This window comes from Anser anser (genome assembly GCF_964211835.1).
Source record: "Anser anser genome assembly, chromosome: W".
Taxonomy (NCBI): domain Eukaryota; kingdom Metazoa; phylum Chordata; class Aves; order Anseriformes; family Anatidae; genus Anser; species Anser anser.
In genome coordinates, this window is record NC_139731.1 from 7,999,122 (window position 1) to 8,010,895 (window position 11,774).

Here is an 11,774-nt window from a genome sequence, read left to right on the forward strand (position 1 = left end):
TGCTGTATGGAGTCCTACACGACGAGTTGCAGAAGCTGCTGAGGGAGAAGGTGAATCGAGTCAGTTTGCAGAAGTGAAAGCCATCCAGGTGGCTTTAGATATTGCTGAACGAGAAAAGTGGCCAGTTCTCTATCTCTATACTGATTCATGGATGGTAGCAAATGCCCTGTGGGGGTGGTTACAGCAATGGAAGCAGAACAACTGGGAGCACAGGGGCAAACCCATCTGGGCTGCGGCATTGTGGCAAGATATTGCTGCCCGGGTAGAGAACCTGGTTGTAAAGGTACGCCATGTAGATGCTCATGTGCCCACGAATCGGGCTACTGAAGAACATCAAAACAACCAGCAGGTGGATCAGGCTGCTAAGATTGAAGTGGCTCAGGTGGACCTGGACTGGCAACATAAAGGTGAATTATTTATAGCCCGATGGGCCCATGACACCTCAGGCCATCAAGGTAGAGATGCAACCTACAGATGGGCTCGTGATCGAGGGGTGGACCTGACCATGGACACTATAGCACAGGTTATTCATGACTGTGAAACATGTGCTGCAATCAAGCAAGCCAAACGGTCAAAACCTCTTTGGTATGGAGGACGATGGCTGAAATATAAATATGGAGAGGCCTGGCAGATTGATTACATCACACTCCCTCAAACCCGCAACGGCAAGCGCCACGTACTTACAATGGTGGAAGCAACCACCGGATGGCTGGAAACATATCCTGTGCCCCATGCCACCGCCCGGAACACTATCCTGGGCCTTGAAAAGCAAGTCTTATGGCGACATGGCACCCCAGAGAGAATTGAGTCAGACAACGGGACTCATTTCCGAAACAACCTTATAGACACTTGGGCCAAAGAACATGGTATTGAGTGGGTGTATCACATCCCCTATCATGCACCAGCCTCTGGAAAAGTTGAACGATACAATGGACTGTTGAAGACTACACTGAAAGCAATGGGTGCTGGGACATTCAAAAATTGGGATACACATTTGGCAAAGGCCACCTGGTTAGTCAATACTAGGGGATCTGCCAACCGAGCTGGACCTGCCCAATCAAACCTGTTACGCACTGTAGAAGGGGATAAAGTTCCTGTAGTGCACGTAAGAAACATGCTGGGTAAAACAGTCTGGGCTACTCCTGCCTCAGGAAAAGGCAAACCCATTCGTGGAATTGCTTTTGCTCAGGGACCTGGATGCACTTGGTGGGTAATGCAAAAGAATGGGGAGGTCCGGTGTGTACCTCAAGGGGATTTAATACTGGGTGAGAATAGCCCATGAGTTGAATTGTGTTATGTTAATTATTATATAATACTGTATGTCATCACTACCATGATTGCTATATACCATAGATAAAAATGGTGATTAATTAGAATGTATTGGAAGGAGTGTAACCTGAGCATGACATAAATGGTATGGAATAAGGGGTGGATATCTGTCCTGGTTTCAGTTAGGACAGAGTTAATTTTCCTCCTAGTAGCTGGAAGCGTGCCATGTTTTGGATTAGGATGAGAAGAGCACTGATAACATGCTGATGTTTTAATTGTTGCAGAGCAGTGCTTGCACCAAGCCAAGGACTTTTCAGCTTCTCGCTCTGTCCTGCCAGCGAGCAGGCTAGGGGTGCAGCAGGAGCTGGGAGGGGACAGACCCAGGACAGCTGACCCAAACTGGCCAAAGGGGTATTCCATACCATCTGACGTCATGCTGAACAATATATAGGGGTGGCTGGCCGGGGTGGGGGGCCGGCTGCTCGGGGATAGGCTGGGCATCTGTCAACGGGTGGTGAGCAATTGCATTGTGCATCACTTATTTCGTACACATTATTATTAGTAATACTATTATCATTATTATTATTATTATTGTTATTATTATATTCCTGTCTTAATAAACTGTCTTTATCTCAACTCACAGGCTTCACTTTCCCGTTTCTCTCCCCCATCCCAGAGAGGGAGGGGGGAGGGTGAGCGAACGGCTGTGTGGTGTTTAGCTGCCGGCCGGGTTAAACCACAACATATGTGCATTAGTATAAAGGCATTTCAGAGAAGTGTCAAGGGTTAGTTATCTTTATAGCTTACAAGATGAGATACCATCCTCTTGACTTCTCCCACCAGACAGATGTGTGGTTTTGTTGTTTAAAGAGCAGTTTCCTTCACCTCTCCTTGTGCACACAGATGTAAACGCCTGTTACAGTTAAAAAAAAAAAAGTTTTACGTTTTATTTGTGGAAGATCACCAACGTTAATGACAGAGGAAGTGTTCAGGAGTGTAATTTAAAAGCTCTGCCTTGAAAGGTTGAATCACCCCCATTATCTTTGAAATTATTAATGCTGTTGCTGGATTTTGTGTTTTCTTTTTCCCAGGGGATTGGGAGTTCATGACTGAATGTGTCTCTGCTAGGCAATGATCTCCTGGAGATTTTTTCCTGACTGCTAAATACCATCTTTAAAAAAAAAAAAAAGTGATTAAAACTTAAAAATCATATAATAATAATTTGTGGTGACAAATACTAACATTTTGTGTTTGATTTTTTTCTGCAGTAGCACAGAAATGTGTCTTCTAAAAGAGATTCCCTCCATCAGCTCAAGGACAAACAAAGCTATGTGACTGAGGGATTTATCTGAGATGTGAGGGTCTTGGGATCAAACCCATGCTTCAAAGTGACTACAACAGGGACTTTTCTGTCCCAGTCAATGAATCAATCTGTGTGCACTGGGGAAGGAGTATTCTTCCTCTTTGTTTTGATTTATTTTTGCTGGCCTGTAAATGCTGTTCCTTAAGTAATCATAGAATCATAAAATCATAGACTATCCGAGTTGGAAGGGACCCACAAGGATCATCAAGTTCAACTCCTGGATCCCCAAAGGACCACCCAAAAATTAAAAAAAAATCAGATCCTGTGTCTGAGAGCATTGTCCAAATGCTTCTTGAACTCTGGCAGGCTTGGTGCCGTGACCACTTCCCTGGGGAGTCTGTTCCAGTGCCCAAGCACTCTCTTGGTGAAGAACCTTTTCCTGATATCCTGCCTGAACCATCCCTGTCGCAGCTTCAAGACATTCTCTTGAGTCCTATTGCTGGTCACCCTTCACTCTTCTGAGAGAAGAGATCAGTGCCTGCCTTTCTGCTCCCCCTTGTGAGGAAGTTGTAGACCTCGATGAGGTCTCTGCTCAGTCTCCTCTTCTACAGGCTGAACAATCCAACTGACTTCAACCACTCCTCATACATCTTCCCCTCTAGACTCTTCGCCATCTTTGTTGCTCTCCTTTGGTCACTCTCTAACAGTTTTATATCTTTATTATATTGTGGCGCCCAAAACTGCACACAGTACTCAAGGTGAGGCCGCACCAGCGCAGAGTAGAGCGGCACAATCACCTCCCTCGAACGACTATCAGTGCTGTGCTTGATGCACCCCAGGATACAGTTGGCCCTCCTGGCTGCCAGGGCACACTGCTGGCTCATATTCAGCTTGCTGTCAACCACAACCCCCAGATCCCTCTCTGCGGGGCTGCTCTCCAGCATCTCGTTGCCCAGTCTGTACGAATAGCCAGGGATACCCCGTCCCAGGTGCAGGACCCGGCACTTGCTCTTGTTAACCTTTATATTGTTAGTGATTGCCCAGCTCTCTAATTTGTCTAGATCTCTCTGCAAGGCCTCACCACCCTTGACAGAGTCAACAGCTCCACCCAATTTGGTATTGTCCGCGAACTTGCTCAAAAAACCTTCAAGTCCTCCATCCAAATCGTTTATGAAAACACTGAGGAGGACTGGTCCTAAAATGGAGCCCTGGGAAACCCCACTAGTGATATCATTTAGCCTTTGGAGTGCAAAAGAGCAAGAAAGAATATGCAGAATCCATTTTGAAAGGTTCCTGTAAAGAGGAGATTAGAAGATTCTTTAAAAATTTTCTTGTTAGGAAGATTGTATGCTCTGGTTCTTATAAGAATTATTGCTGAGAGCTGTAATAACAGAAGATGCTAGCAAAGCTGCAGCACTGAGCTAGAGCAGCTAGCAACATAGCAGAAGGCACTGAAGGTCAATCATGCTATCTGCTACAGCTTGCAGAAGGCTTTTGTGCCTGGTGGGGTAGCAGAGCCCTGGGACTTCACAGTCAGAAAGGAGGGTGAAAGACACCAGCTGATCTAGCAGTTGCCTTCTCAGCAACCTAGAAAGGAGGGCTATAAGTAATCAGTTTATTTTTTAAGTTTATTTTTTTTTCTGAGGGCTTAAGACAGTGTTAGTGACTAAAGTATGAATGTTTGTTGTTGCCAGTCAGCTCCTTGAAGAAAGATTATGCAGGATAAAAGCTCAAGGAAGTGTAATTGTATCTTTGATGCTATCTGAGGTTGCCAGCTGTGCTTTTTGGAGAGGTCTAGTCCTATGGTTTTCTGGGGTCTAGTAAACTAAAATACTTGGCAAGGCCAGCACTGCCAGCCTCCTGTAAAATAACCAGATTACAGAAGGTCTTAGGGTGAGGCAGCTCTCTCCTGAACTTTCCCTCACCTGATTCCCCTACTGCATGGCTATCATCTCTTGCCCACATCCACTTTATGTACTTAGAAGCATCACTTTCTTTGTTCCCCAGATCTGGACCATCTGTATTGCATTGTCCTTTGTGTGGTGTATGAGGCATGTTTGTTCATTATTTCCCATGGCTATATTAAGAAGGAACAAAGGGAGTCGCCAGGTGGCTGTAAGGACCTTGAGGCTCCCTGCCTGTTGCTGTCTCGGGCGGATAGTTGAGAGAACTTTGTGTAAATACTATAACTGCAAAATTTGATAACCCACCTGTCCTATCTGAAGACAAAACAGCATGACCGGCTACGGAGGGAAAACATCACGTACCAAGCGGAGGAAGACTACGGCCTTAATCCGTGCGACCACCAGAGGGACCAGAGACGACCCCCTAGCAACAGTCGACGCAGCCGCAGTAGCAGGAAGGGGGGCTACGTAACCCCGGAAGAACTCGGTGATATAAGGACTGTGAAAAGGGGGGGGGTGCGGGCCGTTTGGAGGAGCACGGACTCCCCGGCCGCCCAGCGCTGTTTTCCTTGCTGATCGCTTACTCAATAAACTAATTCTTTCTGGCTAAAAGAGTAATTTATAACACTTTGCATACTTTATAACTGGAAATTAAGAAATTAATCTTGATGTACTTTCATAGCTGTATAAGCTGTATAAACTCATATAAGGAAAATAAAGCAAAATTCTTGATGTCTCCAGGTGGGCTTATGAGTACCTTACTGTCCATTTATACCATTGTCCTTTTGCAAGGAACTTAGCCAACAGGAATTGCATCTTTTAGAAACATGTCTATGATTGCATCTTTAGCTACCACTTATATAACTAGAGTAGCAATTTTAGAGTGGATTACCTGATGCTCAGTCAATCATTGAATTGGAGCATTACACCACTCACATCCAATTCATGCAACTATGCAAAAAGCTGTGCCTCTAAATATGAGAACATGCAGTAGACTGCATGTGAAACTGGTGAATACACCAACAGAAAGCAGATTGAAATTTTGTTGTAAAATATGAATGTGGTAGTGCTTATAGAATCATAGAATATCCTGAATGGGAAGGGACCCACAAGGATTGTTGCGTCCAACTCCTGGCTCCACACAGGACCACCCAAAAATCAAACCATATGTCTGAGAGCATTGTCCAAATGCTTCTTGAACTCCACCAGGCTTGGGGCCACGACCACTTCCCTGGGGAAACTTACGTCTTCCTTATAGAGACTGAGAACCTGCTAGTAGCTTTTTGTTGGAGGTATGTGCTTAGGGAGGCTGTCTTGCTTTCATAGGTTTGTATGGGAGTTTTCCTTGAGGAACTCCAATCTGCACTAACTTCACTGTTTTGTGATGAAAAATAAACTATCACTTTTAAACAAAATTCGATTTTTTTGGTTCTGTGTATGAAAGTAGTTACAATATGGCAAATAGAAATTAATTATTTTCGAATCACGGATAAATACATGGTATCAAATTTTTTCCATCAGACAACATGAAAATGTCATCTGCAATCTTGTGTTGACAGAGGCATTTGTGATAACAAGTACCTTTTAAAATGGGAGTCAGCTTGAAAAAATATACATTTTGGTTTTGCTGAATAGGAAAAACAATCAGGGCAGTGAGTCAGAGAATTCCTGTATTTCCCCCGAGCCCCAGAAGAGACTCCTGGAGCACTGAGCTGTGCTGCAGCTCTGCTGACCAGTCCATTATTACCATAACTGTGCTCTGATTCCATAAGTAGGAAGGAACTAGGAGGTAATAATCAAAGCTAATGAATTCAGCCCAATATGTTTGGGTTTCAGCATTTAGATCAGGCTCATTAGTTGGTAATCATTGGTCTAAACAGTAGTTAAAAGGAAAGAACTGTGGTTTTCCACAAGGATGTTGGTCTGGCCTTTTGTGTGCCCTTTACCACTCAAGAGATTTTTCCATTGCTGCCTATTTCACTTGTCTCTATGGCTCAGTAACAATCAAAAATGCTTACCAAAAACTGTTTAAATTTGTTGTCTGACACTGATCCTCTTTAATCAGAAAGCTAAAGGAGCAGCTGACAGGACCAACAAGCTTAGCAATGAATCTTGAGACAGGTCTCTTCTGTTATTTCAGCAGGTAGTATTATCTGCTTTGATATTTATTCCTTGGGAACTCTCACCAGGGAAAGACCTGTTGATTTTTAAAGGTTTTGTTTCCTATTTTTGGGTGGCATCTAAATACTTCAATCTTGCAGAAAAATCCACTGGAGCAAGTTAAGCACCCTTGCAGAGAAGAGTTACTCTTGCAAGCAAGAGTAACTAGAAAATAAGTTTACTCACCCCATCTTCTATCTCAAGGATGCCTCCTTTTTGAATGCATGCTTTGCCATTGTGGCTTGTGGGATACATTATTGTTAATCTTTTAATTATACTGGATTTATTTAACATGCTATATATAGCTTTACCAATTTTAAAACAAATGGAGAGAAAGGAAAGTTTTGCCTTTCTATTGAGAATATTTTTTTAGCACCTTTGAATAAAAAAAAATATTGATTATTCCTTAAAAAAATAAAAAGAATATGTCTGGAGTTCTGAATTATTTTGAAATGGTGCTTGTTGTTCAAGGAATGCAGCATGAGAACTTAATTCAAACTTCCCATGGTGATTATTTTCTTCCAAGCCTATCAAATATTGGTAGTACAGTAGTCAGTCGCTTTCTTAAGGCTGAAAGGATCAAAATCAGTTGGCAACTGCAGATTACTGCTTTCACCTGTGTTCTGATTTAATCCAGCAGACAGCTAAGCACCACGCAGACCTTTGCTCACTCCCCACCCCCTACAGTGGGATGAGGGAAAGAATTGGAAAAAGGTAACAGTTGTGGGTTGAGATAAAGACAGTTTAATAGGACAGAAAAGGAAGAGAAAATAATAATAATAATAATAATGATAAAGGAATATACAAAACAAGTGATGCACAAAGAAATTGCTTACCACCCGCTGACCAAAGGCCAGACCTCGAGCAGCGGCAGGCCCCCCAGGCCAACCCTCCCAGTTTTATTGCTGAGCATGAGGTCATATGGTATGGAATATCGCTTTGGCCAGTTTGGGTCAGCTGTCCTGGGTCTGTCCCCTCCCAGCTCCTGATGCACCCCCATCCTCCTCACTGGCAGGGCAGTATGAGAAGCTGAAAAGTCCTTGGCTTAGGGTAAGCACTGCTCTGCAACAATTAAAACATCAGTGTGTTATCAACATTATTCTCATCCTAAATCCCAAACACAGCACCATACCAGCTACTAGGAAGAAAATTAAATCGATCCCAGCCAAAACTATGATAACCTGCATTCAGCTAGACCTGTTAGAAGCTCTTTTAGCAAAATGTTGCTCATAAAACGGAAAAGATCCCCAAAGTCTGTGAGACTTGGTGGATTTGAATTGATGTGATTGCAGTTGAGTGCTGGAGGATGAACCACAGAGAATACAATGGCTTTGATGGGACAAGACCTGCAGGGGTATTGTTCATTTTATCTGTCTTTGTACTTCTGTTGATCAGTATCAAGTCTTCTTGCTAAAAATTTCTTTTTCCATTTTCTATCTTCTACCTGGCCAAACTCAGTCCATAGAAAATTTTCTCATCATTTCTGCTTTGCTTTTTTTTTTTTTTTGTCATTCTCACACTTGAGAGCCATATGTTAACCAGCTGAGGAAGGCCATTTCATCTAGAGTTCAGGCAAAAAATGTTAAAAGCAGTTATTGCTGCCTGCTCAGTTTCTGGGGCAACCAAGAACATTTCCCTCTTTCTCCAGTTTTGGGTTGATATTCCTAGATTTTCCTTCCCGTTTAGGGAAACTAGTGCCTGATAAAGAGCCCTCTTACTGAATACAGTGGTAGTTCTGCTGGTCTCTGGTTCTGCTGGTCTCTGTCTGCAGCTTTTAGGCAGGTAGGGCTAGATTAATGTTACAATACGGGTAGACACTGGGAAGGAGAAACACAGCAGTCATTGGCTCAGCCAGGCTCTTCTGTAGAAAAATTTAACACAGAAGGACATGTCTTTGTCTCATATTTTAGATGAAGGGGACCAGGTGTAGAAAAAAGAGGAGATGAAGCCACATGGAAATAGATGGTGAGTGATGGAGTCATTGCATTCCCACCTTCGTAGTAACTCTGCTTGGTTTCATTTTGTCTTCTTTTAACCAAGCACAATAGGAAATGCTGGGCTGTAGGTGGGAACAGTGGGAAAGGCATTTCTGGTCCCCATCTCCATTTCTCTCTGCTCCTGTGTCCAACCCAGCCGCCTTAGACAGGCCTTCTGCAGCACTTTTCCTGTCAGGTTTCACTCCAGCAGTTAGTATTTTGACCAGGCCTTTGGTGGTCCATCCTGAATCTTCTGGCAGTGTGGATGAGACTGTCAGTAGTGGTGGAAGAGCCCTTGGTTGACCTTAGTAAACTGGATGTGACCCATGGACTGCTGAATGAAAGGCAATGCTGTAAATGTTCTGAGTAAACAAATACCAGATAGATAGATTGATCTTGCACTTAAACAGACTAAAGGAGCCCAGCAAAGATGCATATAAGCAGAATGGGTTCTCCCAACATACTCTGTGGTCTGAGGGACAGCTTCTCTTGCATGGCAAAATCCATAAATCTAGGGCATTTTCAGTATCTACATTGAAATGTGAGATCTGCTGCTAATGTGCCTAGAATTCATCATGAATTGATGCAGCTCTGCACTGATTGCACAATTTTGGCACACCTGGGATTATTATCAGAAGCCATTAGTGTTTCTTAAGGGAATTATTTTGTGATTACAAAGTAGGCATTGTATATCTGAAAAAAAAAATCTTCCATCGATTAAATGGATTAATGTCTTGCTTACTGAGAACATATGTTGTACTGGGTCTGGCTGGAATGGAGTTATATTTTCCTGCAGCGGCCCATGTAGTGCTATGCTCTGCACTTGCAGCTAGAACAGCACTGGTACTGTGAGAAACAAAGTTGTGTTTTTGCAATACAAGATGTTTTTGCAGTGGAAAATTCCAGTAACCATATTCAAAATTGATTGTGCGGCATAGCAGTGGGGAGTATGTTAAGCAGATAAGGGGAAGGTCCCACTGTCCCAAAATAAGGAGGATAGCTGAGAAAAACAGAATGAGCAGTACGAAATCAGTAAAAACAAAAATCACAGGCCCTCTAGTCACAATAGAAGAAGGAAAAAAAAGGAAAATGAGAAATTAATGGTTGGTCAAATAAAATTGCGCATATATGGTACAGAAGTGCGTCAAGTAGGTTGTGAACCTGTAGTACTCAGCCAATGAGGAAACAGGGGAGGTGATCAGGTGTCGGGTAATAGGGAATATAAGGTTATGATAAACTTTTACTGTACGCTTCTGCTTGCAGGATGCCCACCATTGCAATCGTGAATAAAATAGCTTCACAGAAGATCCTGTCTGAAGAAAATTACTGAGATTTTTCTCACAATTTGGGGGCTCATCCGGGATCTTGTCACCTACCGAAGAGTTCTTGCCACCACAAACAGGAAGGTGCACCCCGCTGATTTCAGCGGTCCCATTGGGGGTGATAGGTTGTCTCGGGATGGCCGACAAAGGACCGAGACTGTTGATCTGAAGATAGGCTCTGCAAAGCACTGGGGAGAAGGAAGGCAAGTACAGACAAACCAGACACAGCCCAAACACAGGACAGACACAGTACAGGCATAGGGATAACTGCTGATAACCTGTACCAGGAATTCTGTGCACGGTGTGAGAAACAAAGTTGTGTTTTTGCAGTAGAGAATTACTTTTCTGTATTCCAAGGTAGTTGTGTAGTCATAATAAGGAGAAATGGTAAGTAGATAAGTGGACAGTAGAAGGCCTCACTGTTCCAAAATAAGGTAGAAGCTTGAGAATAACAGGATGAGCAGTGTGAGAACAGTAAAACAAAGATCACAAGTTCTCAAAACATAAGAAAGGAGAAATTAAAGGGTTGAAAAAAGAAAAATTGTATATATATGGTATAGAGGAGCGTCGAGTAGCTTGTGAACCTGTAGTACTCAGCCAATGAGGAAACAGGGGAGGTGGTCAGGTGTCGGGTAATAGGGAATAAACGGTTATGATTTGCTTACTAAAATGTGCTCCTGATTGACAGGACGCCCGCCATTGCCATCGCGAATAAAATAGCTTCACGGAAGATCCTGTCTGAAGAAAATTACTGAGATTTTTCTCACAATCTGGGGGCTCATCCGGGATCTTGTCACCTGCCAAAGATTTCTTGCCACCACAGACAGGAAGGTGCACCCCGCTGATTTCAGCGGTCCCATTGGGGGTGGTGAGTCATCTCGGTATGGCCGGTAAAGGACCGAGACTGTTAATCTGAAGACAGGATCTGCAAAGCTCTGGGGAGAAGGGAGGCCAGCACTGACACACACAGACACAGCCCAGAGATAGTTCAGCCCGGATCGGGAACAGGCACCGGGATTACTGCTGATAACCCGGACTGGGAAGCCGTGCACAGACCAAGGTAAGGGAAACTTTACCGTATCTTGCCTCGGGTTGGGTTCGGGGAGACTCTGGTGTGGAGTGTGAATGAGACGCACTTTTAGTGAGAAGCGAGTGTGGAGTCCTGATCCGCGTGGTTCTGTAGTCCCACAAGGGGATGAATGAAGTCCCCTCGGCTGGAGAGGGACGAAGTGAAAGAGAGACGAGTGAAAGAGAATCTCGGGGGGTTTGGGCCCTTAGGTGTACGGTACCCCGAGCACGGTGAGGTTAGGTGCTCGGCAGTACACTCCACCTCCATCCTAATCCTAGGTGAAGGCGTGTGGTACCCTGTGGATGGTAAAGTCCACAGCAGCACGTCAGGAAGAGCTGGGGATTAAGGGTTCCAAGAGTCAGCAGGTTGGGGTTGGAGACCTTGGGATTGTGCCTAAAGATAGCCCTGAGGAGAGAATGATAAGGATTTGGAAAAACAACCCAAAAACTAGGGAAAAAGATTTAAAAAATATAATTAAAAAAATGGTTAGATATTGTGTAATTGTCTGGCCTAAGAAGCCAATAAAAGGAACTTCAGTATTTTGGCCAAAATACGGGTCTGATGAAAATTCAAGCTTTAAATTTATATGTAAACAATGACTCCATTTTTGGAGGAGGAATCAAGTTATGCTCCCTATAATCCTAATATTGCTCCGGAGGCAGCGGCAGGTGCTCCAGGAGGGGAGACAGGGACTGCAGTTGATGCTGTCCCTGGAGAAGTCATGCCGGGGAGTGCTGAGTGGCAGGAGCAAAGGCGGGGGGGGGTCACGGT